General features: G+C 29.1%; 1 long non-coding RNA gene across 1 annotated transcript; it reads right to left on the bottom strand.

Moving 5' to 3' along the window:
* Nucleotides 1-439: 439 nt before the first annotated feature.
* LOC124359090 lies at nucleotides 440-7,346 on the bottom strand. Its single transcript, XR_006922105.1, has 3 exons — nucleotides 7,216-7,346; nucleotides 2,467-2,949; nucleotides 440-587 (listed from the first exon to the last, which is right to left on the bottom strand). It is a non-coding gene; the product is annotated as an uncharacterized LOC124359090 (long non-coding RNA).
* Between the last annotated feature and the right edge of the window lie 740 nt (nucleotides 7,347-8,086).

Here is an 8,086-nt window from a genome sequence, read left to right on the forward strand (position 1 = left end):
ACTGGAAGAATTTACAATTTGTTAGTCCTGCATGTAATTTTCTTTTTTAATACAGTAATTTTCATTTATCTCTTATACCATCCATTCTGTTACCCTCTAAGAACGGATCATTTGTATTTCAGTTTTCTCGTCTATCATTGAAAATCATGTTACCACTGAAGAACAAGAATAAATATATAGTATATATTGCAAAATATTTGTTTAATTTGGATGGTAGTCAGCTTTCTTAACATTAAAATGTTAATACTTTTACCAAAACATAGTAATTGTAATAGTAATAGTATTAGGCAGAATCATGATAAGTAGTAAGTAGTTTTCATGCTACTGGAAGTTATAAAAATTGTAAATAGTTTATACAAATAATTATTCAAAGTATTTTATAAACAGTAGCAAATGATTCTAAGAAATCAGGAAAGGCTTCAAATTAGAAGTAAATAAGTTTCCAAATTTTAAATGAACATTTATTTATTGTCATTGTTTTTTACAGGAGTGTGTTCTGCAGATGATTTACTTTCATATTGTAATTTTTGTTGTCTTCATTTTGAAGATTTGGCAGCTCTCTTATTGTGTTCAGCAACATATTTATTCTAAAACAAACAAGTCATAACTACAGATGAAGTGATGAAATCCAACCTAAGTTTCATAATTTAGACAGTGGTAGTATATAATGAAGAAAGAAGGCAGCTAGAATTTTGGTTACCTGCATTTGGAAGTGTTTAAGAGTCATTTTAAGAGCCACTTTTACTGGTGGCGATAATGATTTTAACTAAATAGAACAAATTTTAGAGCCCGAACACTTTTAATTCCTTATTTTTAATTGCATAATGGGAGATATCTCGTATAAAGATACAATTAATGTGCATCCAAATGCTTTCTATATTTTTATTAGCCATCCAGAAAAAATTCTCAATCTTTTTGCTTGTCTTAATAAAAAACTGAAATATATTTTAGTGTGGATTATTCAACTCGAAGTTTAGTACAATTTGTATAAAACACAGTCTAGTCTTTTATGGTATCAATACAGGAATTTTTCTAAGCAACAAATTGATCATCAATCACAATACGTATTGTTGGGATTAAAATGACAGTGTAGAAAATGAGTTAAAAATAGTAAATGAGTTTAAAATAGTTAATTTATTATGGTCTTCACAAGTAATATGTGTTTCGTTTGACAAAAACCAACTATCAGGTTTCTAAATAAAAGCATATTAGAGTCAATCTAAGAGATGATGAGGTTAAAATGTTAATTTTCACCATTTTCTGTCTCTGTGTCTCATTGCTGACTGGTGTCATTATTTACCTGTTTAACTGTTGGTTTGAATTGTGTTAAACTAATATAAAAAATATCAGAGGTGAAAAATGTATCATTTAGCATTTTTAACCCTTTCACTAAACTCACTTTTTAATCTTCACCAATAGTAACATGAATCACAATCCATTTCTTTCTAATGGCGAATTCTTCCTCTGCTTTCACAAAAACCTGTTGTATTGTACATACAATGCAGATTGACTCTCATCTTCCAGATTATTGTAATAATTTGATGAATTTGTAAATAATACTCCAAAATTATTATAATAATATAGGCTACATATTTTTCTATACCTTTCCAAAAATTATTTTGTTATTGACAGAACTTTACTGTTTAAAATTCAAATCATAACACAGTTTTCTTTGCTTCATTTTTTATTTAAAAATACAACATTTATTTTTTAAATATATATTATTCTTAATTTGTAATATTACTAATGCTATTATACTCCTCTAATATTTTACTTTTTAAATACTAATAGCTAAATATTTTACATGATAGTATATAATGTCATACTATAATTTTAAGCATTTCTTTAAACACAATCGTACTTCAAAATTGATAAAACTGCTACTTTTATGCTCTAGATTTTAAATTTTGTCTGAGAATATGTGAATTTCTGGTGTCTTTGGAAATTTGAATATATTTAAAAATATCAACATATTTTGAAAAATAACAATTTGGCTTCATATCTGGTCTATCTAAACCTATGATAGTTAGTTATGTTACAGATATTCTGCAGATTCAAAATACTTTTATATTTCAAAATAATTCCCCATATAAATCTTAATAACATTTAAATTTGGAATGTGCTCCTGAAGTTCAGTGCTCTTAGTCATGTTATCAAAGTATGTATAGAATCTAATGTGCATTGAATTTATAACACACGTGAAGCTTTATGCATATTTTATTGTTAAAATTATTTCATTTTTCAGAGAATGTATAAATTTCTTTAATATTTTAATACTTCATAATTTTATTTTTATTCAATGGCAAATTTTTTAAATTTGTGAATGTTCCGTAATACCAATAATTCCTGGTGGTTATATAAACTGAACCCATATTTTTACTTATTCATTATTAATTAACATATTATTTACTCTATAATAATAAGAAAAATTACACAAATTTAATATTTTTGAATGAGATAACATACCAAAAAAATGAAGAAGTGGAACATTCTCTATGAAGGATGAGTCTGGACATTTTCACCTGTGGTTTTCCTTGTCTCTTGAACATTTAATGAAAGTACATTCTCAGATATAGGATATGGTTGTGTATTTTGTCTCATTCGCTCTGACTCAGAGTGTTCTCTCAATTTAGTATTCTTGGATTCAGTATTTAGTAGTATAAGTTCTGTTGGTTCTCTTGGTCCAGTCCAAGTAGTATTTTCAATAGCAAGACTTCGTCTGTAGTGGAAAATTGAAGTTAAGCTTTGAAGTTGGTTCAATAATTTGAAAATAAGTTCCTTCTGTAGATTAATAAGATATTTGCAGAATTCTTTCATCCTCATGAATAACTTACAAACAACGGAACAAGTCCCCAAAGATGTAGTTGTTTGTAGAGAATTGACTGGTTGTTGAGTTTTGTCAAAAAACTTCGCTATTGTATCCTTGAGTCTCTGCAGCAATTGCACCATCTTTAAAATTTAAATAGGATTAAAAAAATTAAACATGGTTAAAAAGAATGCAAAATATTGTATTTTAACATAAACCTTAAAAGAAATAGGTCTTCTTCATTTAGTTTGTGGAATAGTGCGTACTAGCTATAAATAATTAATAAAAATGTACCTACTATTATTATTCAAAGCACTCTATTTAAAAAAAGTTATTTGAGTTTAAGACTTAAAGACATCTTGTTTATGTGACCAACGTAAAATTGTTATAAAAACCCCCTGAAAACGTTTAGAAATTCTTGAATTTGATGATAGAATGTCTTTATAAATTAAATTTCAAGGAAAATTCCTTGGATAGACTTTTTAACAGGTCATCTCATCATCATTTCTCCTTTTTTCTGTGCATGTACTTTTTCTATGATTATGTTGTTCAGGTCCATCTGTTTGCTCCACATCAATCCAATAGACTCTATCTGAACATTACATAACTCTACCAAGTCAATAGATACTAGTAAATAGATGTTCACATCTGCTCATTTATTACTAATTCAATTTTAAATCTACAAATTGATTTCTTCAACATTGCTTTCTAAACCACTATATCAAAATTAATTAATTAAATAATTGTAGTATCACTAGATCACAAATAGGCACTTCACAAATTATAATTTTTTGAAGTGCCTGATGATGGAATCTTTGATTCAGAAAGGCCTTGCACAAAATAAAAAATTATATATTGGAAAATGTTGTATTCCTTGATCTAGTGATACTACAATAAACCATTTTTTCCAACGCTCCAAGATTCTACAATTAAATAATTAATAATCAATAATTGCATTCAAACGTTTATATGTATGTTTTTGTATTAACTAAGACTAATTTCTGGAGTATGTAGTTACAGAATAAATTTAATACTAGAGTTTTCATATCTTCAGGTCCCGCCTCACCCTAGGTGAGGAGGATATTTTTATACGCGTTTTGAATATACTATTGTATGCTAATGTCAGTGATGTCACCAGGATTTTTGTACCCAGCGCCAGCCGACCTTTTTCCACCCCCCCCCCCCCCACCACAACGACAAATGAAAAAGCTACTTTCAAATATATATTAAAATTCAAAATGTTTAAAACCTATTTAAGAAAACGTTTCAAAAGAAAGAAATGCCATTACCAATGTTTATTACAATGCAAAATAAATAATTAAACCAGTAGTTTGATGGTTCTAACACAAAACCGTTTTGGATTATTAATAACTGACAAGCAAACTGGGGTGGGGGTGGAACTAGCTGGGAAGGGGACTGCCCACAAGGGTAGCCAGCACTGTACTGTCCGTCCATCTGAGAGGATGAGTTATGCATTTTTGTAAATTTGGTTCAGTCAATTAACTACAGTAGATTAACACAAATATTCCCCTTTCTCTATAACAAAATGAGTAAGTTTACACTTAAGAAGAGTGAATTGTGTACTACTATTTTGTTTGTCACCTCTCCTAGACATGTAAGCCGGTTCCCAGACCATACCTTGCACCATTTTAGCAATACCAGTGGCTAATGGTTTGGCTAATTATTTAAAATTAAACAATTTTGGAGTTTATATATTCTATCAATAAGATTTCTTTCTCTATAAAATACATGAACATATGAATCTATTGATATTTCATACCAGTTGCACTGTTCTCATAAAATCGACATAGCCAGATACAGCAGACTCTCATTAATTAATTTGTATATACAAGTGTTATGTTTTATTACTGTAAAAACTATCATATTTTTATGACAAACAAAAGTTAGAAATACTTACATCATCTAGAATCTAATAATTTCTTGAAAATTCAGTCCACTTCTTTTGAAAAAAGTGATTTTGAATAAAACCCTAATCATTCAAAGTGAGAATTATGCATGTGTAACTTCCATAACAGGCTAAACTATATGTTTTTATGAAAAAGTAATAAATCCTTAGTATTTATCATAGAGTAAAGTCCACATCAGTCAATGTGTTAAGCTATAAAACATCTCTAGATACAGACAAAGTTATATACATTTTCACTGTGATAATTGTCATGTACTGACTTTAGGGCAACTGTAGTATGTGTAAATTGCATCCACATCAGTCAATGTGTTAAACTATAAAACATCTCTAGATACAGACAAATTTATTAACACTTTCACTACGATACTTGCCATGTACTGGCTTTAGGACAGTTGTAGTAGTAGTAATAAACTGCATCCACCTCAGTCAATGTGTTAAACTATAAAACATCTCTAGATACAGACAAATTTATTAACACTTTCACTACGATACTTGCCATGTACTGGCTTTAGGGCAGCTGTAGTAGTAGTAAATTGCATCCACCTCAGTCAATGTGTTAAACTATAAAACATCTCTAGATACAGACAAAGTTATTAACACTTTCACTGTGATACTTGCCATGTACTGGCTTTAGGACAGCTGTAGTAGTAGTAATAAATTGCATCCACCTCAGTCAATGTGTTAAACTATAAAACATCTCTAGATACAGACAAATTTATTAACACTTTCACTGTGATACTTGCCATGTACTGGCTTTAGGACAGTTGTAGTAGTAGTAATAAATTGCATCCACCTCAGTCAATGTGTTAAACTATAAAACATCTCTAGATACAGACAAATTTATTAACACTTTCACTACGATACTTGCCATGTACTGACTTTAGGGCAGCTGTAGTAGTAGTAATAAATTGCATCCACCTCAGTCAATGTGTTAAACTATAAAACATCTCTAGACACAGACAAATTTATTAACACTTTCACTACGATACTTGCCATGTACTGACTTTATGGCAGCTGTAGTAGTAGTAATAAATTGCATCCACCTCAGTCAATGTGTTAAGCTACAAAACATCTCTAGATACATACAAATTTATTAACACTTTCGCTATGATACTTGCCATGTATTGGCTTTAGGACAGTTGTAGTAGTAGTAATAAGCTGCATCCACCTCATTGTTAACACCTTCAGGTGGATAGTCGTGCACTGATTTTAGAAGAGCTGCATAGTAGTAAGTTGTGTCCTCCACAGTCAGTGTGTTAAGTTATGATACATATATAACTACAGACTGTTGTTAATACCTTCACACTAGTCCTAGTCATGTATTGGCTTTAGAACAGCTTGAGTAGCAAGTTTTGTCCACCTCAGTCAATATGTTTAAGTATGATACATATCTAGCTACAGACTATGTTGTTAAAACCTTCACTGAATTCAAGGGTTTTACCTTTATAAAGTATATGGAAATATTAAAATTTGAGAAGTGTGTTCTTTAAAATTATTATTTTCTGATTAATATTTAATGTTGCAGACTGGAAAAAAGAAAAGAGTTAAGTATCAATTAATTTAGTAACACTGCAAGTGTAATCGCAACGTAATGTTACGCTCAGGATGTGCAGTCTGCGGGATGATTTGACATAACAACCCATCTATGTTAGTAGGGATAGTAGCAGACTGGCACTCTACTGCCCCTATATCCTTCTCCACTAACCCCAGCCATCTCCCTTGCACGAACTGTTTCATGTCTTACAAATTCAACTGTAGGTTGTTAACACCTTCACTGCGATACTACTCATGTACCAAATTAAGAACAGCCGGAGTAATAATAATTTTGACATAATATATGTAGATAAAAAGTCTATAAATACAAAATGGTTATTGAGTAGTAAAAACTAAAATCAACCTACTCAATCTGACTGATTTTAATTCAAACATGGTAGAAAGAATGTTGGTTTCTCTAAGTTTAGACAATTTCTGTTTTAGAGTGAAAATTTGACTGTACAATATATTTATACAACCAATGTATGAATAGTTTTTCAAATTCAGTGTAATACTTTTAATTGAATGCCAAACATCAGTTGAATGCCAATCCCTACTCCTAAAAAGAACGTAAGTTTTGAGAACTCTGTTTCATAGAATGTAGTGAGCCCTAACACTTTTTTAAAAATATGTGTGGAATTGTAAGTTATATAATTTTTTAATGACTACGTATTTGTATGATAATCATAACTATTCTGATGGCTAAAATTTAAAAAAATACAGTTTTAAAGTATCAGCAAGAATTTTAAACATATTGCAAAAAGACTATTAAATTATAATTTTAAAGATGAATTTCTTAAATAAAATTATTAATTTTAATCATTAAAACAAAACTGAGAGTTATTTTCATGTTGTCAAAGCTGGCTAACATTTCAACAAAATGTCAAGATCTTATTGCTTAGTGGCTCAATAAAAGTGTATAGAATTAATGAACTTAAAATTAACTCACTCTGGATTTTCTTGTGACTCTTAAGTTCCTGTTGGGGTAATTGTTAAACCTTTAACAGATGAGCTTTGATATAAGACTGAACAGCAGCCTCTTTCAATTATCTTCATGGCCTAATCTAAAAACACAATATTTTATCTGATGTAAATGAATAAATTAATACAACTTTAACCTTGTCTGCCATTAATATGTATTTATCTGTATGCATAGCACTCCTTCCTCAAGATATTCCTTTATTATGTAAACTTTTCATCAGTATATCTTGACTAAATTGATACAATCTCCAAACTTTACAAAATCTATTACTATTTTGTAAATTGAATATTAATTATTACTAAAAATAGTATACAAATTTGACAGAAAAAATCAGTTACAAATCTGAGAGGAATATAATCTGTTTACCAAAGCATAAAAAAGGTTATTGTAAAATTATGAGTATCTGTTTTACATGAAAATTAGCATAATTTGTATTACTTTTTCCTAAAATGTGCAAATGAAATTCAATCGTTACGTATATTATTGCAGGTATGATAATTAAGATTTGGTTATCTAATATGTAAAAAACCTAAAGGTTTTGAAATTAAATTTTACTTAATAGACAATAGGCAAATCAATATTTATTCTCCTTTGCACATTTTGTGCATTAAATAGTGTTAAAATAATAAACTTAATAGCAACCATAACAAAAATGATAGCCCTATGACTAAGAATAAAGTAATGCGATTCATTATGTAATCTTGTAAAATCTGTTTGAATAAATTATTGTCTTTGATATCAGTAATTTTCTTAGGAATATATTTCAAATAATTTATTTCGCAGTAGATAGTATTTTAATCTCAAGATTATACATTACATAATATTTGTTTCTCCATCA

The sequence above is a fragment of the Homalodisca vitripennis genome, chromosome 4, assembly GCF_021130785.1.
Source record: "Homalodisca vitripennis isolate AUS2020 chromosome 4, UT_GWSS_2.1, whole genome shotgun sequence".
NCBI lineage: Eukaryota > Metazoa > Arthropoda > Insecta > Hemiptera > Cicadellidae > Homalodisca > Homalodisca vitripennis.